This window comes from Bos indicus, chromosome 17 (genome assembly GCF_029378745.1).
Source record: "Bos indicus isolate NIAB-ARS_2022 breed Sahiwal x Tharparkar chromosome 17, NIAB-ARS_B.indTharparkar_mat_pri_1.0, whole genome shotgun sequence".
Taxonomy (NCBI): domain Eukaryota; kingdom Metazoa; phylum Chordata; class Mammalia; order Artiodactyla; family Bovidae; genus Bos; species Bos indicus.
The window spans coordinates 19,336,960-19,360,025 of NC_091776.1; positions in this window are offsets into that span (position 1 = coordinate 19,336,960).

The window sequence follows — 23,066 nt, forward strand, 5'->3', positions numbered from 1 at the left end:
TATTTTAAAGTTGATTTACTCTTTATCATGTGATTGTTGGACTGGGACACTTACAAAAAACCAAGATGAAGGTATCAGAAGTCACATTAATTTCATTGAAAATTATATCTCGCTTAAAATGAATTTTAGGCAGTTGGGATATTTGATACTCCAAGAAGGAAAATGTTAAACACCAATAATATTTATTTTAAATGGAAATTTGATACGTAGAATGTTGAGATTTAGTAACCCTGTGTGTTCTGATTTATGTTCCAAGAAGGGTCTGTCCCTTTCTTCTTCTTTTAAAAACATCGTATCGTTTTCCCCACACACTGACTCATCACTTCTTGTCTCTGCCAATTTAACTCTTGCCTAGTCCATAAAGATCATCTGATTCTCACAAGGTTTATATATACAAAAGTATTTGTAAATAAATATCCATCTAATCCTGATGTATTTTTTAAAGTTCACACAGGACTTCCACATACAGAGTCTCATTTGATGCTCTTGACAGACTCTGAAGCAGATATTGCTAGGACTTGCATTTTAAATATAACAAAATTTAATCTTTGTGCAGCTGAGCAGTCCAAAAATGTACAATTAAATTCCTACAGTTTTGCATTTTAGGGAAATATTTTTATCCTTTTTACCTATTGACTCCCTTCGCATATTTATCCTTTCCTATCCCCACCACATCTGACACCACCAATCTGGTCTATCTATAAGCTTGCTTTTTGTTTGTTTGCTTTTTCTGTAGATTCCACATATGAGTGATTATACATTATTTGTTTTCTTCTGTCTGACTTAACTGACTTAGCACGATGCCATGGAGATCCAGCCATGTTGTTGCAAATGACAAGATTATTTATTCTATGGATGAATATATATATATATATCTCACATCCTCTGTATTCATTCATCTATCAGTGTACAACTTAGGTTGCTTTTATGTCTTGGCTATTGTAAATAATGCTGCAGTGAACAATGGGTGCATATGTCTCTTCAAATTAGTGTTTTTTCCTTTGGATAAATAGCTAGAAGTCTAATTACTGGATCATATGCTTGTTCTATTTTTTTTTTTTAGGAACTTTCATAATGTTTTCCATAGTGGCTGCAGCAATTGACATTCCCACCAACAGTGCACAAGGGTTTCTTTTTTCCACATCCTTGCCAGCATTTGTTATTTGTTGTCACTTAGATAATAGTCATTCTAACAAGTATGAGATGATACCTCATTGTGGTTTTGATTTATATTTTATTTATAGTGTAAGATGGTGGTTGAGTTTTATTCTTTAATGTGTTGCTGTTCAGTTCTATTCTTTTGCCTGTTAAGGTCCAGTTTTTCTAATACTTTTCCTCATTGTCTATTTTTGGTTCATCTTTTATAAATTAATTGACTATGTATGTGTGGCTTTATTTCTGGGCTCTCTGTTTTATTGATCTACCAGTTTGTCTTCTTAGTAATGGCATTCTCTTTTAATTATTTTAGCTTTGTAATATAGTTTGAAATCAAAGAGTGTGATGCCTCTAGTCTTGTTAATCTTTCTCTAGATTTCATGGATTGGAACATTTCATCTGAAAAGCAATAGCATGTACATTTTTCTCACGTGCACATGGAATGTTTTCCAAGATAGATCATATATTAGGCCACAAAAAAGTCTTAATAAATTTAAGAGGATTAAAATTACAACAAGTATATTTTTTTAACTACAGTGGTATAAAAGTAGAAATTCATTACATGAATAAAACTAGAAAAATCACAAATATGTGGAAATTAAATAACATGCTATTGAAAAACCAACAGGTCAAAGAAAAAAATCAAAAAAGAAATAAAGAATAACTTGAGACAAAAAATTAAAAATAAACATACTGAAATTTGTGATGCAGCAAAAGCAGTTCTAAGAGGTAAGTTCATAGTGATAAATGCCTTCTTTAATAAACAAAGTTTCAAGTAAGTAACTTAACTTTACACCTCAAAGAACTAGAGAAAGAAGAACAAATAAAGCTCAAATTTAGTAGAAGGGAGGAAATAACAAAGATTAGAGCAGAGATAAAAGGATATTATGGAAGGTCAATGAAACTAAGAGTTGGTTCTTTGAAAAGATAAACCAAACTGATAAGCTTTTAGCTAGACCCACCGAGAAAAAGGGAGAGGAAACTAAAATCATAAATGAAAGAGCAGAGATTGCAGATATCACCACAAAGGATCATAAGAGCACTATGAACAACTATACATCAACACATTTTACAATGTAGAAGAAAAGAAATTCCTAGAAGAAAAGAACATACAAGAGTATCTACCAAGACTGCATTTTGATGAAATAGAAAATCTGAACAAGCCAATTACTAAAAAGAGATTGAATCAGTAACCCAAAACCTGCCAACAACATTACAACATTAGGACCAGATGACTTCACTGATGAATTCTACTAAACCTTTAAAGACGAATTAATACCAACCCGTCTCAAATTTTCCAAAAACAGAAGAGGAAGGAACTCTTCCAAACTCATATTGCAAGGCCAGCATTACCCTGATACCAAAACTGGGCAAGAATTCCCCAAGAAAATTGCTAGCCAACAACCCTGATGAACATAGATGCAGAAATCCTCAACAAAATATTAGCAAACAGAATTCAACAATACATGAACTGGATCATATACCATAATCAAGTGGGATTTATTCTAGGAATCAGGGATAGTTCAACATCTGCAGATCATTCAGTATGATATACCACATTAACAAAACGAAGGATAAAAATGATATGATCATCTCAATAGGTACAGACAAAGCATTTGAAACAATTCAACATCCATTTGTGATTAAAACTCAACCAAGTGAGGGTTTGTAGAGGGAACATACCACAACATAACATAGACCATATATGTCAAGCCCAACTTCTAAGTTCTGGATGGTAGTTCTTTAAGGGAGGGTGTGTGTCCTGTATTTTTTCCTTCTCCTTTCTGGCTGGAATGCAGTATTGCTCGAGTCAGGACCCATGAGGATATTCCTTAGGGATTTCAGCATAGAAAGCTGGAAGAGGTTGGCTCCCTCATGATTTTGTAGAATGTCATCTACCTCCATACTCATTACATGCGGGAATAAGTTTTGCGTATTCAAGCCAATGTTTATTACAGTTGTTTTATCAGTAACCAAAACACAAACCTAAATGCTGCAATGTTTTTTTGTTGTCGTTGTTCAGGTTTTTAAAGTTAATTCTATTGAATTTTGTATGTTGAGTAATAAAGCCAGATGTTGATAAAATAACTTTTTTCTTTTCCATTGCAACATTAATACTTCATTAGCTAGAAATTTCAGAACAGTATTACGTACAAGAAAAATGACAAAAGAGTCATTCTTCTCTTATTCTTGACTTTAATGGAAATGCTGTTACAATTTTTCTAGTAAGTGTGGTGGTGTTTGTGTAGATTCTTAAAATTTACAATAGGGATAATATCTTTTTATTTTGTATAATTGTTACAAGGGTCAAATGCTCTAATAGATTAAAATGTTATGTAAATGTTAAAAGCTATGCCACAGTTACCTGGCATATAGTTTACACTCAGGAAATGTTTTTAGTGTTATTCTTACTATATTTAATCTATAACTTCAGTGTCTTAATATTAGGGCTAAAGGTTAGAAAATACATATAGGTTCTCTATTACAAAGAGAAGTGATAGAGATGGAAAATTTGAAAAAGAAATAATTTCAAGGAGTAGTTTCCGTGAAATGAGATGCTTAGGAACTCATGTTTGGAAAATAATACTTCAGCTTGTTTTAAGAAGTTAACTGATGGATGGTCAACTCACTTCAGTTGACAATCAAAGTATTAGATCATCATATGGCTTCCCCTGTAGCTCAGTTGGTAAAGAGTCTGCCTGCAGTGCAGGAGACCCGGATTTAATTCCTGGGTTGGGGAGAAGGAAATGGCAACCCACTCCAGTATTCTTGCTGGAGAATCCCATGGACAGAGGAGCCTGGCAGGCTACTATCCACAGGGTTGCAAGAGTCGAACATGACTTAGTGACTAAACCACCACCACCACATGTAATTTAGTCATCAAGAAGGTCATTATCTCACATTTCCTACATTTCTTCCTCCCACAACTGCCTTAAGAATATGTCCACTGTGAATTTATGTGAGTTTTTTCATCTTTTCACATTTTCAGTTGGTTCTTGGAGAAATCAGGATGTGAGGTGTCAAAAAATTCCTTGTTTTACCACAAAAAATGTCTTTGAAAAGGTTTCATAGTAAAGATGCTATGTAGAAAATTACTCCATTTTGCTTCTTACAATTAGTTCCAGAGGAATTAATTGAATCTCTTGATGTATGTACTTTGTGGATGTTATTCATTGATCTCATTTCTGAAATAGCTGAAATTTTGATCTGATAGTTTGATATATCATATGCGTACATACTCAGTCACTCAGTCATGTCAGGCTCTTTGAGACTCCATGGACTGTAGCCCATGAGCTCCTCTGTCCATGGGATTTTCCCAGCAAGAATACTGGAGTGCGTTGTCATTTCTTTCTTCCAGGGGTTTTTCCTTACCCAGAGATCGAAATTGTGTCTCCTGTACTGGCAGGTGGATTCTTTATCACTGAGCCACTGGGGAAGCCCCCTGATACATACTAGATATAATTTAAATTTAGTAATTATATATGGTTTATTTTTCTTAGAAAAATATCTTCAATTCTTAATATGTTATGTACAAGTCTTTGATTATAAAATACAACAGTGGATTTCAGATAATTATCTGGAACATTGAATCAATAATTTACACTTCTCAGTGAATTTCTTTATGTCAGCTATGAGAATTCTTCTCTTCTATTCTATTTTCTGAATAATTACCTCAAAACAGTTTCTCAAGTAATTACCTCATAACAATTTATCATTAGGTACATCTAACATGAGCATTTACTGAACATCTATTAAGCACTGTGAACTCTTACATGTGCTAAAAATAATAATCAAGTAATACCGAGCCTTTTAAAAATAGCCTTCCTTCTTCCTGGCTTCCCTGGTGACTCAGACTGTAAAGAATCTGCCTGCAATACAGGAGACCTGGGTTCACTCCCTGGGTCAGGAAGATTCCCTGGAGAAGGAAATTGCAACCCACTCCAGGATTCTTGCCTGGAGAATCCCATGGACAGAGGAGCTTGGCAGGCTACAGTCCATGGTGTTGTAAAGTGTTGGACGTGACTGAGTGATTAGCACGTTTCACTTTTCCTTCTTTTATGAAACTTTATCATTATAAAAATAATTTGATGTAAAAAAAGAATGATTGCATCTGGAAAAACTGAGTCACAAAGAGCCAGGGTATTTCATAGGTCACACATCAAAAAAGTCCTCTGACTCCAATTTGAACCCAGAATTTCTAACTATAAATTTGGGATGATTTCCTCTAAGCTTTGTTTTGCTTTGTCATTTAATTTCAAGCCTGGTCTTTGGAATATGTAATAACTGACACTTAATAAATGCTAGTCTACATGCACTGGATATATTAGTTCATTTAATCTTTATTACCTCCCTTGGTGGTAAGTACTGTTATTAGGTCTCTTTCAGTAAGCTGAGTTTTAGCAAGGTTGAGTAATTTGCTCAAGGTCAACATAGCTGAATCCTTAGCAGAGCTGGGATTGGAACCCAGGCACATAGAGAACCCAGCCTCTTAACCTTAGAGGTACTGTGCCTTTTCTCTAGTAAGATGCTCATTCTCTCCTTGTTAATGTTACTTGGCCCACTCCTTGTGGCAGGTTAAACTTTCTCTGGAGACAAAATCTGAGTTTACTTGTCCTATATCTAGAGAAAACTGGGAAGTGGCCCATTGTCTCTAGGTTTTAAGTTCTGCCAAAAGACGATATACTGATGTTTTTAGAGATGTAATAAGTTTGCACGCACAAATGTAGACGCTCACAAAATCGTTTTGATTCTTCAAGCTGATCTGTTCTTTGCTGCTGTTTAATGGAAGTAAATGGTCGGGACTGAATTTTACAGTCCACCTGTGCTCAGAAGCCTCGTGTAGATTTCAGCCTGCATCCAGCTATTCTTCGGCTCACTTTTATTACTTTCCTCCGAAGTGCCTCCAGTGTTTTACAACTATTACACACGGTGATATCCAGAATTGACCAGAGCTTTCTAGGTGAAATTCTGTACAGCATCACAATTCCTCTGAGCTTATGGCAAAATTACATTAGGCTTTTTTTTTCTCCTTCCCATTTTTTTTTTTCTCTGTACTGTAATGCAAGCCCGTATGTCATCTGTTATCCATTCTCCTCTCTGGGTCTTTTTTGTCATTACTGCCTTTCAGATGTTTTGGATTATCTTACCGAAGATAAATTAAGTTTGCTTTGCCTGAAGCAGGATAGTATTTTGCTACTTCTGTCCTCTTTTGCAGGATGACTTCCACATTTAGGATGACTTTTAAATAAGTTACTTAATTAGCTTCTTTCACAACATAAAGAAATGTAACATAAAACATGAACTATGATTGACTTATTATATAGCTACTGTCTTATTTGGTTTTGTTCAATAAATTCTTCTTGTTTATATCTGAACACTTTGAAGCACTCACTTTTTTTGCTATTATTAACTAGGCAGCTATTATGTACATGGCATATTTCCAGTGAGGATTATGAATATATAAAAACAAGGCAGTTTGTCATTTCCTGTGTATGCAACTTGATCCTCAGATTCTTCAAATGCTAAATGGCATGAAGCCTATTTGATAGCATTGTTGTGTGCACTAAGTGAGATTAATTTGTGAAATCTGACACATATGAAGCTTGAAAAGATCCAGCTACTGTTTGAGTATCAGCTGTATAGTAAGCACTTTACATGCACAATTAATCTTTACAATAGTAGATGAAGTGAAATTTAACCATGTTTTTAGAGATGATATACATAAGGTCAACTACTGTGCTTAAAGTCACTTGAGTAGTGAGTGAGTAACTGGGTTATGAATTGCTCCATATGTAGAGCATATGGAGGTTCACCGTACTGGCCAACCTCACCATTTAATGAGTAGCATAAAAATATATTACATAAGATAGGAAAGAGTAAGTCTCATAGTGTAACCGTAAATACAGTATTACTTGTGTAAGACAAGAATGAGATTTTCAGTTAGTAGTTTATGGAAGGATTTATGACAGTTTCTCTGGGTCTTGAATGAAGGACAGAATTTATTTATTTACTGGAATATAGTTGCTTTATGATGTGTTAGTTTCTGTAGTATAGCAAACTGAATCAGCTTTATGTATACATATTGTTGTTTACTTGCTAAGTTGTATCCAACTCTTTGAGACCCTATGGACTGTAGCACACCAGGCTTCTCTCTTCATGGGATTTCTGAGGCAAGAGGACTGGAGTGGGTTGCCATTTCCTTCTCCAGGGGATCTTCCTGACTCAAGGATCAAACCCACGTTTCCTGCATTGGCAAGTAGATTCTTTATTGCTGAGCCACTAGGGAAGCCCACATATACAAAATAGCCCCTCTTTTTCAGATTTTCTTCTCATTTAGGTCAACACAGAGTGCTGAGTAGAGCTATACAGTTGGTTCTCATTGTTTATCTATTTTATGCAAAGTATCAGTAGTGTAAATATGTCAATTCCAATCTCTGAATTCATCCTAACACCCTCTTTTCATGTCTATATGTTTGTTCTCTGTCTCTATTTCTGCTTGGCAGATAAGATCATCTATACTATTTTTCTATATTTCAAGGATAGAAATTACACTTGAGGGGAGATGCATTTCTGGCATAAGTGCTAATATTAGTAGCTACAAAGAGAGGAAGTGATAGGTCATTTATGGGCACCCACTTCTTATGTTTTTTGACTCAGGTTTAAGAGACCAACAGGAAATGAAATTACAAGTGTTTGGTGGGGCTTGAGGGAGGAGAATCAGAATGTTGGATGAAGTAAGCTGAATTTCTTTGACAGGCAAAGGGAAGTCAGGAGGTTTTTGAGGGCTGAGTCAGTGAGTTTAGCAATGTTCTGAGGAGACTAACTGTGGCAAACTGAAATGGATTAAATATAGGGAGAGACTGGGGGCAAGGAACTTGGGGGTGCCATTTCAAAACTACAGTTCAGAGATAAGTCACTACTTACCTGAATTAGGGTATTGGCAACCCACTCCAGTGTTCTTGCCTGGAGAATCCCAGGGACGGAGGAGCCTGGTGGGCTGCCGTCTATGGGGTCGCACAGAGTCGGACTCGACTGACGCGACTTAGCAGCAGCAGCAGCAGCAGCAGCAAAGAAGAGAACAAAATATGTCACAATAGAGAGGGTTCACACTGGATTTGACAAGCAAATGTCTAAAGAGGAGGGGAAGGTGGCAAAGGGGAGGAGAGGTTAAGGAAGCTTAGTAATTGCTTGGATGTATGGTGGTTCCATGGCATCCGGTCCCATCACTTCATGGGAAATAGATGGGGAAACAGTGGAAACAGTGTCAGACTTTATTTTTTGAGGCTCCAAAATCACTGCAGATGGTGACTGCAGCCATGAAATTAAAAGATGCTTACTCCTTGGAAGGAAAGTTATGACCAACCTAGATAGCATATTCAAAAGCAGAGACATTACTTTGCCAACAAAGGTCTGTCTAGTCAAGGCTATGGTTTTTCCAGTGGTCATGTATGGATGTGAGAGCTGGACTGTGAAGGCTGAGCACCGAAGAATTGATGCTTTTGAAGTGTGGTGTTGGAGAAGACTCTTGAGAGTCCCTTGGACTGCAAGAAGATCCAAGCAGTCCATTCTGAAGATCAGCCCTGGGATTTCTTTGGAAGGAATGATGCTGAAGCTGAAACTCCAGTGCTTTGGCCACCTCATGTGAGTTGACTCCAAAGAGTTGACTCATTGGAAAAGACTCTGATGCTGGGAGGGATTGGGGGCAGGAGGAGAAAGGGACGACAGAGGATGAGATGGCTGGATGGCATCACTGACTCGATGGACGTGAGTCTGAGTGAACTCCGGGAGTTGGTGATGGACAGGGAGGCCTGGCGTGCTGCAATTCATGGGGTCGCAAAGAGTCGGACACGACAGAGCGACTGAACTGAACTGATGGTGGTTCCATTAGGAATGAAACAAATGCATTTGATTTTAGACTCATTGAGTTTGAAGACATGGTGAGTTTCAACATCAAACATGGTTGTGGTATCCAACAGTCTTTTGGGAACACAGAACTCAAATTTGGAGATGCCAGAATTAGCTATGAGATTGGATGAGATTTTAGAAGTAAAGATTTTGTCAACATAAAAGAAAGGAAACCAAGTTAGACCTCAGAGTAGTATCTATAATTATGAAAAGCAGTTCAAAAAGATACATGTTCAGTTACTAAGTTGTTTCTGACTCTGTGACCCCATGGACCGCAGCATACCAGGCTCCTCTGTTCTCCACTATCTCCCAGAGTTTGCTCAAATTCATGTCCATTGAGTTGATGATGCTATCTAACCATCTCATCCTCTGACACCTCCTTCAAATTTTGCCTTCACTCTTTCCCTGCATCAGGGTCTTTTCTAATGAGTCTGTTCTTTGCATCAGGTGGCCAAAGGATTGGAGCTTCAGCATCAGTCCTTCCAATGAATATTCTGGATTGATTCCCTTTAGGATTGACTGGTTTGATCTCTTTGTAGTCCAAGGGACTTTCAGGAGTCTTCTCTAGCATCACAACTTGAAAGCATAAATTCTTCAGAAAGAATTCTTCAAGGAGATCCAGCCAGTCCATCCTAAAGGAAATCAGTACTGAATGTTCATTGGAAGGACTGATGTTGAAGCTGACTCCAATACTTTGGCCACCTGATGTGAAGAGCTGACTCATTTGAAAAGACCCTGATGCTCAGAAAGATTGAAGGCAGGAGGAGAAGCGGACGACAGAGGATGAGATGGTTGGATGGCATCACCGACTCAATGGACATGAGTTTGAATAAACTCCGGGAGTTGGTGATGGACAGGGAAGCCTGGCATGCTGCAGTCCATGGGGTCGCAAAGAGTCGGACATGACTGAATGACTGAACTGAACTGACTGAATCTTCTTTATAGTTTAACTCTCATATCCATACATGACTGATGGAAAAACTATAGCTTTGACTGTACAGACCTTTGACCAAAGTAATGTCTCTGCTTTTTAATATGCTGTCTAGGTTTGTCATAGATTTCCTTCCAAGGAGCATGCGTCTTTTAATTTCATGCTGCAGTCACCATCTGCAGTGATTTTGGAGCTCAAGAAAGCAAAGTCTGTCACCGGTTCCCTTGTTTCCCCTTGTATTTGCCATGAAGTGATGGGACCAGATACCATGATCTTAGTTTTTTGCATGTTGAATTTCAAGCTAGCTTTTTCACTCTCTTCTTTTACCTTCATTAAGAGGCTCTTTGGTTGCTCTTCTTCCTTTAGAGTGGTATCATCTGCATATCTGAGGTTGTTGTTATTTTTCCTGGTAATCTTGATTCTAGCATATTAAATCTTGCTACAGATAGGGAAACTTTATTGGAGAAATATCTGAGCACTGGGTTGAGAGTTACTGGGCTTTATATATATGTATGTTTTTTTTTTTTCTTTTTTACTAATTTGATATGTGTCATGGCACAAAGCAGTTCACATCTCTAGGTTTCATTTTATTTGTTGTTGGGTACTTTGGTCAAGTTACTTTAATGTATTCCATGATTTTTTCTTTAAGCTTTGCCAAAGAGTCTAGGTAAATTTAAGTAGAAATTTGAAGTAATTGTGCTTATATTTTCCTTTCTTTCTCTCTCTTCCCTTCCCTTCTCCCTTCCTTCCACGGGATATTTTTTCTAGATGTGTAATTGGAATGGGGAAAAAGAAGGGTGATTTACATTTAATTCATACAAGCTGAGGTAATAAATAACTAATGTACAAAAGTATGTGTATAATTGATCACACTGGGGCTAGGGGCACTGATCTTCTGAGCAGTCACAAATCTGTGTGTAGCTCTACAGTTGGCCCTCTGTATATGTGGTTCCTCATTCTGGTGTTCAGCCAACCTAAGGTTGTATAGCACTGAGCATTTACTATTGAAAAAAGAACACATTGTATGTGAACCACACAGTTCAAACCCTTGTCATTTAAGAATCAACTGTATATATGTGAATAATCCCATTTGGTTTAGAAACCATAAGAACAACTAATATTAATTCATTATTTACTGTAGTCCTATTATTCTTAGTACTTCATATATTAACTCATTGAATCCCAACAATTTTATAATGTGACATATATGCCATTGTTGTTGGTATTTTGTAGGTGGACAGTCTCAGGCAAACATATTTAAGTAACTTGTCCAAAATCATACAACTGATAAGTGGGGCATCTGAGATTTATTTCCAGTGGTTTGTGGTCAGAGCTTGGCTCTTAACTATCATGCTGATCTGCCTCTGTCATTACCTGTGTTTACAACAATGTTGGTCTATCATTCCACCAATCCTTCACATAATATGTAGCAGATGTTCAGATTTTTGGGATACAAGAAGTTCAATTAAAAGCAAATTCTTAAATCATAAAGACTTTATTTTTAAAATGTTCCACATTAAAATTTTGTTTTTATTAAATTTTGATTAAATACAAAATATTAATAAAATACATTTAGGACTGGAGTGACTGAAAGACTGATAATGGCAAGTATTAGTGGGGATGCTGAGCAATTTAAACTTCACACACTATTAGTAGGGATATAAATGGATACAATCTTTTCAGAAAACAATTTCCTAGTATCTACTAAAGCTGAACATATATTTACTCTATGAACCAGCAGTTCCATATTCAAGTGTATTCCTAACAGAAATACATACTTGTGTGTGGACAAAAAAATCTATAGCAGCAGTGTTTATGAGAGACAGAGGGAATATATATGTTCATCAACAGTGGAAAGAATAAATAATTGGGAGTACTCTTAGATGATTCAGCTATAAGAGTGGGCAAATAGGAATTATAAGTAGCAATATGGTTGGCTCCCACGGAAATATTGTGGAAAAGAAAATAGGTACCAAAGAGTACTTAATGCATGATTCCATTTGTATGAAGTTCCAGCTCTGTTCTGACAACACTAATCCATGTTGTTAATAGTCAGGATAGTGTTTTCCTGTGGAGGGTGATAACTGGAAGAGAGCCTAAAGAAGCTTTCACGTTCTTGTAAATTTCTGTATCCCACTATGTGTGCTGGTTACATGGATGTGTTCACTTATTTGTAACTCGTTGACATGTTCACTTAATATTTATGTGATTCTCCATAGGTGTGTTATAGTTTAATAGAAAGCTATCATTACAAAAACATTCATAGGGCAAAAGAATAGCAGTGTGGTGCCCTCCCATGGACCCACCATTCACTGTTAGAAAACCACACCCTTGGATACCCCTCTGGCACATTTCTCCTATTATTTTCGTCTTCCCTTACCCTTCAGATAAAACCGTGAACTATTATCTTGAATTGGCACTGATTTCTTCCCTTTCTTTCATAGTAGTTTGTGTGTGTATATATATACATACACACATATATGAATTGAAGTATATGATACTAATATATGGCAGGGCTTAATATATGACAATATATATGAAATTCAAAATCATATATTTAAATTCATTACACTGAGTTCTTTTTTAAAAATTATTTTATTTATTTGTGGCTGTGCTGGGTCTTCTTTGCTGCATGGGCTTTTCTCCAGTTGTGGAGAGGAGGGGCTGCTCTCGAGTTGTGGTGTGTGGGCTTCTCATTGCAGTGGCTTCTCTTGTTATGCACACATTCTTGTTGCGGAGCACAGGCTCTAGAGTGCTCGGGCTTCAGGAATTGTGGTTCCCAGGCTCTAGAGCACAGGCAATAGTTGTGGTTTACGAGCTTAATTGCTCTACGGCATGTGGGATCCTCCTGATCAGGCAGGGACTGAACCGGTGTCTCCTGCACTGGCAGGCAGATTCTTTACCCCTGAGCCACCAGGGAAGCCCCCTTTACACTGCGTTCTAGCTAAATGTGTGATCGTGTATAAAGCATTTACCAGCTCCAGGCTTTAGTTTTCTTATTTGAAATTAAATTTGGGCAAAGTACTCCCTTTTTGTAATTTTCTTGACATTGTATCTCTTACTTATTCACTTTAGACATTAAATAGGTACTTACTTATTTTGTGCCTCAGTCATTGGGCTGAGGAAGAGATGAAAGTATGCACAGCTGTCCTGCACCCTCTAGTAACTGAGTCTAGTGGGAGGCAGTGAGGCATGTATCTGTAAAATGGTTGAGAAACACAGTTTTCATGTTCTCATCTGAAAAAAGGAAGGAATTAAGCTAGAGGATCTCCTAAAAGTTTTTCAGCTTTAAAATTTGATCACTGAGTGTATTTAAGAGCCAAAAGATTTGTGATACAGAACTTAATTATGTAAGTGTATAAAGTATATGATGAAACTATCACAGAGGGTTTTATGGAAGAAATAATTCTTAAAACTCATTTTTAAGGATGCACAGTATTATGGAACAGGGACAAAAATGACTCAGCTAAGAGTAATCCAACTTCTATATATCTCACTCCATACGCACGCAGCACACAATGGCAATGCAAATAAGCGAAAGAGACAAAAAGATTTATAATATAAAGAATGGACTATTAGGGATCACTATCAGGGGAAAGGCGGGAAAGTTCAAATTAGAGATGATTGGGGGGAAGGTGAAGAATTATGGACTAAATTTAGAAAATGTTTTGGGTTGAAACTTGGGATTAAGAGAAAGAATTGGATAATATTGAAAGTAGTGGAAATAGAGAAGGATTTATCATGTTTTGCAGTGTGTTGAGTATATTTTGATCTTACCTCTGCCATATTGCCCCTTGGTGGAAAAGGGTAAAAACTGGAATTGTTTTCATTTGCAATTTTCTGTCATTTGAGGTTGTGAGAGATTGGGCTGAGTGAGGCCTCTATTGTATGTAGGTTATAGTTTTCTACAGTCCAAACAAGATGAGGACGTTCTAGGAAATGAGACCAAGTTGAGACAAAAAGGAGAAATCGGAGCTATAAGTTAATCAGAATATGATTAGACTGTCCTAATGTAAGGTGGTATTTTATGCTGGGAACATTTGGGAAATGAAGTTATCTAGATGCATCAATTTCAGGCTTTGATGAACTAGGTTAATAAGGTTGCTGCTGCTGCTACTAAGTCGCTTCAGTCGTGTCTGACTCTGTGCAACCTCATAGACGGCAGCCCATCAGGCTCCCCCATCCCTGGGATTCTCCAGGCAAGAACACTGGAGTGGGTTGCCATTTCCTTCTCCAATGAATGAAAGTGAAAAGTGAAAGGGAAGTCGCTCAGTCGTGTCCAACTACGTTAGGAAATTGTCCGACTAGGTTAGGAAATTGTTAAGTTTAGGAAATTGTTAAAAACTCAACCTCTGATGGTCTCCCTCACTATAAGGTTATAATATAAAAATCTTAAAAAAAATCTTTTAGTTATTTTTGGTATATATATACTAAGTTTTACAGCAATACATGGGATGCACTATGAGAAGAGTCTCAAGCATTGTTGTTCAGTTGCCCAGTCTTATCTGACTCTTTACAACCCCACAGACTGCAGCATGCTACGCCTCCCTGTCCCCTACCATCTCCCAGAGTTTGCCCAAGTTCATGTCCATTGCATCGGTTATGCCATCCAGCCATCTCATCTTCTGATGCCCTCTTCGCCTTTTGCCTTCAATCTTTCCCAGCATTGGGGACTTTTCCGATAAGTCATCTATTCACATCAGGTGACCAAAATACTGGAGCTTCAGCTTTCACATCAGTTGACCAAAATACTGGAGCTTCAGCTTCAATATCAGTCCTTCTAATGAGTATTCATGGTTGATTTCCTTTAAGATTGATTGGTTTGATCTCCTCGCTGTCCAGAGAACTCCCAGAAGTCTTCTCTAGCACCATAGTTCTAAGACATCAATTCTCTGGTGCTCTGCCTTCTTTACAGTCCAGGTCTCACAACCATACATGACCACTGGGAAGACCATAGTCTTGACTATATGGACCTTTGTTGGTAGAGTGATGTCTCTGCTTTTTAACACACTGTCTAAGTTTTTCATAACTTTCCTGCCAAAAAGCAATCATCTGATTTCATGGCTGCAGTCACCATCCACAGTGATTTTGGAGGCCAAGAAGAGGAAATCTGTCACTGTTTCCACTTTTCTCCCTTCTATTTGCCAGGAACTAAAAGGGGCCAGATGCCATGATCTTCGTTTTCTTAATATTCAGTTTTAAGTTAGCTTTTCCACTCTCCTCCTTCACCCTCATCAAGAGGTTCTTTAGTTCCTCTGCGCTTTCTGCCATTAGAGTGGTATCATCCACATATCTGAGGTTGTTGATGTTTTTCCCACCCATATTGATTCAAGCTTGTAACTCATGCAGCCTGGCATTTCTCATGAAATGCTCAGCATATAAGTTAAACAAATGGGGTGACAACAGACAGACCTGTTGTACTCCTTTCTCATTCCTGAACCAATCTGTTATTCTGTACAGAGTTTTAACTGTTGCTTGTTGACCCACATACAGGTTTCTCAGGAGGTAAGTAAGATGGTCTGGTATTCCCATCTCTTTAAGAGCTTTCCACAGTTTGTTATGATCCACACAGTAAAAGGCTTTAGCATAGTCAATGAAACAGAGGTAGATGTTTTTCTGGAATTCCTTTGGTTTCTCTGTGATCCAGTGAATGTTGGCAATTTGATCTCTGGTTCCCTGCCTTTTCTAAACCCAACTTGGACATCTGGAAGTTCTTGGTTCATGTAATGCTGAAGCCTAACATGCAAGATTTTAAGCCTGACCTTACTAGCATGGGAGATGAGTGCAATTTTCTAATGGTTTGAACATTCTTTAGTACTGTCTGTCTTGGGAATTGGGATGAGGATTGACCTTTTCCAGTCATGTGGCCACTGCTGGATCTTCCAGATTTGCTGACATATTGAATACAATACTTTGATAGCATCATCTTTTAGGGTTTTGAATAGCTTTATTGGAATTCTATCACATCTGACAGCTTTATTGACAGCAGTGCTTCCTAGGGCCCGACTTCACACTCCAGAATGTCTGTCTCTGGGTGACTGACCACACCATTGTGGTTATCCAGTTCATTAAGATCATTTTTGTACAGTGCTTCTATGTGTTCTTTCTATTTCTTCTTGATCTCCTCAGCTTCTACTAGGCCTCTACCATTTCTGTCCTATATTGTGCCCATCTTTGGGCAAAATATTCCCTAGATATTTGCAATTTTCCTGAAGAGATCTCTAGTCTCTCCCCTTCTGTTGTTTTCCTCTGTTTTTAAGCATTGTTCATTGAAGACGGTCTTCTCATCTCTCCTTGCTATTCTTTGAAACTCTGCATTTAGTTGGATGTTCCTTTCCCTTTCTCCCTTGCTTTTTGCTTTTCTTTCTTCGAGTATTTGTAAAGCCCCCTTAGATAACCACTTTGCCTTCTTGCTTTTCCTTTTCTTTGGGATGGTTTTGTCTGCAGCCTCCTGTACAATACTGCAGACCTCTATCCACAGTTCTTCAGGTATACCGTTCACTAGATCTCATCCTTGAACCTATTCATTACTTCCACTGCATATTCATAGGGGATTTGATTTAAGTTGTTCCTGGCTGGCCTAGTGTTTTTCCTGGTTTTCTTTAGTTTAAGCCTGAATTTTGCTCTGAGAAGCTGATGATCTGAGCCACAATCAGCTCCAGGACTTGTTTTTGCTGACTGTATACAGCTTCTCCATCTTTGGCTACAAAGAATTAATCAATTTGATTTCAGTATTGACCATTTGGTGATGTCCCTGTGTAAAGTCATCTCTTGTATTGTTGAAAAAAGTTGTTTGCTATGACCAGACCAGTGCATTCTCTTGGCAGAATTCTGTTAGCTTTTACCCTGCTTCATTGTGTATTCCAAGGCTGAACTTGCCTGTTACTCCAGATATATCTTGACTTTCTACATTTGCATTCCAATCCCCAATGATGAATAGAATATCTTTTTTTTTTTTTTTTTGATGTTAGTTTTAGGAGGTCTTCTAGGTCTTCATAGAATGGATCAACTTCAGCCTCTTTGGCATTGGTGGTAGGGGCATAGACTTGAATAACTGTGATGTTGAATGGCTTGCCTTGGAAATGAACTGAGATTGTTCTGTCATTTTTGAGGTTGCACCAAAGTACTGCATTTTGGACTCTCTTATTGATTACAAGGGCTACTCCATTTCTTCTATGGGATTCTTGTCCACAGTAGTAGATTTAATAGTCATCTGAATAAAATCAACCCACTCCTGTCCATTGTAGTTTGCTGATTCCTAAGATGTTGATGTTTATTCTTACCATCTTCTGTTTGACCATGTCCAATGTACCTTGATTCATGGACCTAACATTCGAGCTTCCTATGCAATATTGTTCTTTGCAGCAGTGGATTTTACTTTCATCACCAGACAAGTCCACAACTGAGCATCAGTTCTGCTTTGGCCCAGCTCCTTCATCCTTCCTGGGGCTATTAGTAGTTGCCCTCTGCTCTTTCCCAGTAGCATATTGGACACCTTCCAACCTGGGAGACTCATCCTTCAGTGTTAGAACTTTCTGTCTTTTTACACAGTTCATGAGGTTCTCATGGCAAGTATACTGGGGTGGTTTGCCATTCCCTCCTCCAGTGGATCACGTTTTGTCAGAACTTTCCACTATGACCCACCGTCTTGGGTGGCCCTACATGGCATCGCTCATAGCTTCGCTGAGTTACACAGGCCCCTTAGCCATGAAAAGGCAGTGATCTGTGCCTTGCAATATTATAAAATTATTTCTGAAAGAATGGTTGTATTGAGGTGTGGACAGTATAAAGTGAAAATGAAGGAGAAAATTTCTGAGAATGAATGCTGATAATGGATGGTTAAATAATGAATGAAGGGAAGGAAGGGAGAGTGGTAGGTCCCAGGTCTTGAGCAAGGGGGACAGTGGGAAAGTTGGGTGTTATTTACAAATTAGTACTAAGTTCTTTAAACATTAAACTTTTTTCACTTGGTCCTTCAACATATTTCTTGCAAACTTCCATGGATATATACTTTGAATTTTTTGGATCATGACAGTGAACAACAACAAACTTGAGGTTCCTTCCTCAGAGTTTTTATCCTTTAATGAGATTTAGTCATAGAACTCCATAATTACCTACCCAAATGGATAATTCTAAATGGTAAGTCTTCTGAAGGAATGGTATTTGATTCTGGAGGAACATATAGGCAGAGATCAGACTTTGGTCTCGGTCAGGGAGGATTTTCCTCAGGACATTATACTTGAACTGAGATTTGAAAATGAAAATAAACAGTTTATTGAATGGAGAGTTAGGAGAGAGGGGCTTGTCTGGTTCCATCAAAAGACACGTGTCATGTTTTTGGGTGGTGGATGGGGCAAGACAGCACAGAACTTTCTAGCCAGGGTAAGGATTTTGGTATTTATTCTAAAGGCACTGTTAATCCAATGGGGGGTTTAAAAAGAAGAGGGGGTAAATCTGATTGCCATTTGGAGAAACTACTATGATTTACTATAGAGATTTGTTTGTAGAGGCTGGGTGGAGGATAGGAGACATGAGAAGTAGATTTGGGAGGACAAAGTTACTGTGGTAGTCTGATCTGGAGGTGATGGTATCTAGAACTGGGGTACCGAGAGGTGGAGGAGGTTACCAGAGGGAGATTACAGAGCGAGGAAAGAAGAAGGCCTAAGGATGAACCTTGAGGATCTAATATTTTGAGACTGGTAAAATCAGACTAAGCCTTCAAAGCTGACAGAGAAGAAATGGTCAGAGGGGCAGGAGGACAACAGAAAAGTTTGTTATCAGGAGACAAAGGAAGAGAAGCTAAATAAATTTCTGTATAGGTCTGCATCTCCAGAGATGCTATTTGGTAATGAATTGTGGCTCTGGTATCACCACCACTGTGCCTTGGGAACCGTGCATCATGGCTGGCCCTCCGCCCCTGGACACTAGAAGATACTCTTGCCATTTCTGACATGGATTCTTATCATGAACTTCTGATGCAGGACTTAGTGACTGTATCTGATTGGCAAAGCTTAGGCCATATTCCTGTAACATAGCCTCCTGCTGCTACTGCTGCTAAGTCATTTCAGTCGTGTCCGACTCTGTGTGACTCCTTAGACGGCAGCCTACCAGGCTCCTCTGTCCATAGGATTTTCCAGGCAAGAGTACTGGAGGGGGATGCCATTGCCTTCTCCAAACATAGCCTCCTAGAGGTAGGAAAAACATAGCCCTGAACTTTTTGGTTTCTGCTCCAAGACGTAAGCCCAGCTTCCTCACCAGACTCACCTAATGGTTAATCTCCCAAATTTATGAAGGAGAGAGCAGATTAAGGGTAGAAAAAAATCAATTGGAAATGCCTGCAACATTCTTCGTAAATAATATTTTATTTCAAACATTTCAGAAGCTTTTTGTGGTCCCTGTCGTCATCTTGGCATGAAGAGTTAAATGCCCCCTCTTTCTAACTTTGTGTCTTATATGCATCGAAGTTGGCCTGTTAGTCCCTGATTCACGTGCACCCACACTGCATCATGCTTTGTGCAAGGAGCCGAGTTTGAAGAGATAAAGATGTAGCTTCTGTCGTAAGGAAACTTGGAGTGAAAAATGAGAGGATCTACCATGTAGAAAATGAAGCATGAGATCCAGGGTCACTCACCTGTCTGGGTCCCATTTAGACCTTAGAAGGGGCTATAGGAATGGGTTTACATGATCATACATTTGAAAATATTTAGCAAAAATGAGCCAGTTTATCTGGAATTGATTAAGAACCCTCGATTCCCAATTCTGACTCCTTCTCCATGAAGTGTCCTTTCCTCTTAAGTGTTTAAATGGCTGTGGGTGCTTCATGGTGGGTTGAGGGTGAGTTGAATCAAGGACACCATTAGTTTGGATTTAGTGGGATATAGTTACCTGTTTGGCAGATATGTCCATGAGCATTTAAATGATAGCTAGCAAGAACAGCAACTGAGAAGGCACTGGTGAAGCTTTGAAGACCAGCAGTCTCTAATCCCAGCATGTTTCTTGCCCTCCCAAAGAAGAAAACTGGGAGCCTTCAAGAAGAATTCCTTTTATTATTGAGGAACTGTGGCTATGTCTCTCTTCTCACAGTCCTCTCTTCAAAGCCTGTGTCAATTTCAAAGTCTCTTTTGCTGGATGTCCTGTAGCAAATACTCACCCTGTCTCCTGTCTCCCAAATCCTGGTGCTGACCTTGTTCAGTGGGAGGCAGAGGAACCCAAGCCAGAGCTACTCGGGCCCCATCATCTGCTGGCCACCATCCACCACATCTGTCCTTGAGTTTGGAAACTACTTGAGTGAAAACAGCTTATCTTTTTTTTTTGTTTATTGCTTGGATAGAGAATTTTAAAGACATATGCCAACTAGGGTTTGTCTTTGGAGATCATGGGTAATGAAATGGTTTGAAGTTTAAAGTGCCTTGAGCCCAGCAACTTGGGTGTATTAATGGAATTAAGGACATTTGAAAGAGAAACCCAAACAAAAAAAAGCCCTTTATTCAAAACAATTGATAAAGCCCGGATACTTCGTTTGAAGTACATTTCAGAAAAATGTTTTGTAATGTTTCAATTCCACCCCCTCCCCCCTTTTTTTGGCATTTCTTATATAAACTTTTTAAAGAGCTAAGAGAATATTAAGGTAAAAATGGAATATTAAAAAGTTATACTGTAACATTAAAAAAAAAAAATCCTACCCAAGTAGCTGATTTAGAAAAAGAGATACATCTTCAGTAGAGATAAGGAATAGGGTCTTAGATTTTTGATAACCCAACTAATGAAGAAGAATGAATCTTAAGAACATAATGGGAAAAGATTTAAAGTTCTTGATATTTTGACATAAATATTCACAGAAATATAGATAGCATAAAACTTATCATGCCATACTACAATGAGGATATCAATTACAAACTGTTCAATTCATATTATTTAAGATTATTCATTGAATAGGCAAACTTGGAAGGGCTTAATTTGTAAAGTGATTTCTCCTAATTTGACAGCAGTCATAAAAATGTGTACTTTGCAGACAAAGAATGTCACCTGCCATTTCAATAAACAAACAATGTTGAGGCCATCAAGCCATCAACCCTTGCAACCACCTGCAACAGTATACCCTGAGGGGATATAGGATAGAGATAAACAGGATATTGGCCCTAAATACTAGTTACTGCTGCTGCTGCTACTAAGTCGCGTCAGTGTCTGACTCTGTGTGACCTGGTCTATGGGAGCCCACCAGGCTCCCCGTCTCTGGGATTCTCCAGGCAAGAACACTGGAGTGGGTTGCCATTTCCTTCTCCAATGCATGAAAGTGAAAACTGAAAGTCAAGTTGCTCAGTCCTGTCTGACTCTTTGAGACCTCATGGACTGTAGCCTACCAGGCTCCTCCGTCCATGGGATTTCCCAGGCAAGAGTAGTGGAGGGGGGTGCCATTGCCTTCTTCGAAATACTAGTTAAGGCGCATATTAAAAAAAAAAAATTTCAATAAGCCTAGACTCTTGCATCTTCTCATCATAGAAAAACACTAAACATTTTAACTTGAGATGTCTGGTTTCTTTCTGTTTCTTTTATTAGCAGTAATATTTTGATGTTCCAAGTCCTTTATTTTGTATTAGTTTTTTTTTTGTTTGTTTTGAAAAACTCCTACATATTCTGATTTCTCCCTTACCTCTTTGGAACAGTTTCTCAGAGCTATCTGAGAGGCTGTATTCTGAGCTTAAATCCTCAATAAGTCCACTGAATAATTATTAACTTTTGCTATTGTTGTTCAGTCACTGATTTGTGCCCTATTCTTTGCAACCCCATGGACTGTAGCACGCCACGCTCTTCTGTCCTTCACTATCTCCTGGAATTTGCTCAAACTTATATCAGTTGAGCTGGTGATGGCCATACTACCATCTAATCCTCTGTTGCCCACTTCTCCTCCTGCCCTCAATCGTTCCTAGCATCAGGGTCTTTTCCATTGAGTCAGTTCTTCACATCAGGTGGCCAAAGTATTGGAGCTTCAGCTTCAACATCAGTCCTTCCAATGAATATTCAGGGTTGATTTCCTTTAGGATTGACTGGTTTGATCTCCTTGCTGTATAAGGGACTCTCAAGAGTCTTCTCCAGCACCATGATTGGGATGTACTTTTTTCAACTGACAGGTATATCATGAATCATGAAGCTGAAAGAAATTTTTCTAAATTATCCTACAATTGATTTTTTAAAAAATGATTTAAAAATTTAAAATCATGGTAAAATATATAACATAAAAATTACCCTCTTAACTATTTCTGAGTGAATAGTTCAGTGGTCTTAAGTATATTCACATTATTGTGCAACAGATATATATTATTGATTTTTAAGTATGAAATAAAATAGAGATAATGCTCATTTAAGGATGTTTGGGTTGCAACATTATCATATGAAAAGGAAATCAAGAGTTTGCAGCCAGAAAGAATATAGAGTATGACAGAAAATTACTTACTGTGTTATTTTTACTATGGACTTTGTGGCTTTTATGGTGCTACAGGAGAGTGTGTGTGCATGCATGCTACGTCACTTCAGTCGTGTCTGACTCTTTGTGATCCAGTGGACAGTAGCCCACCAGGCTCCTCTTTCCATGGGATTCTCCAGGCAAGAATAATGGAGTGGATTGCCATGCCCTCATTTTGACCCAGGGATTTAATCTGAGTCTCTTAGGTCTCCTGCATTGGCAGGTGGTTCTTTACCACTAGCACCACCTGGGTAACCCAGAGGAGAGTTTACTACCCCCTAAGTGTGAACTCCAGTACTTTTGCCTGGAAAATCCCATGGATGGAGGAGCCTGGAGGGCTGCAGTCCATGGGGTCACTAAGAGTCGGACACGACTGAGCGACTTCACTTTCACTTTTCACTTTCATGCATTGGAGAAGGAAATGGCAACCACTCCTGTATTCTTGCCTTGAGATTCCCAGGGACGGGGGAGCCTGGAGGGCTGCCATCTATGGGGTCGCACAGAGTCGGACACGACTGAAGTGACTTAGCATAGGCAAGTGTGAACACAAGCGGTGCCTCCTGTGTGACCTTGGACCCAGATGCTCCTCCTCTTTGAAACTGTCCTGGATCTCCT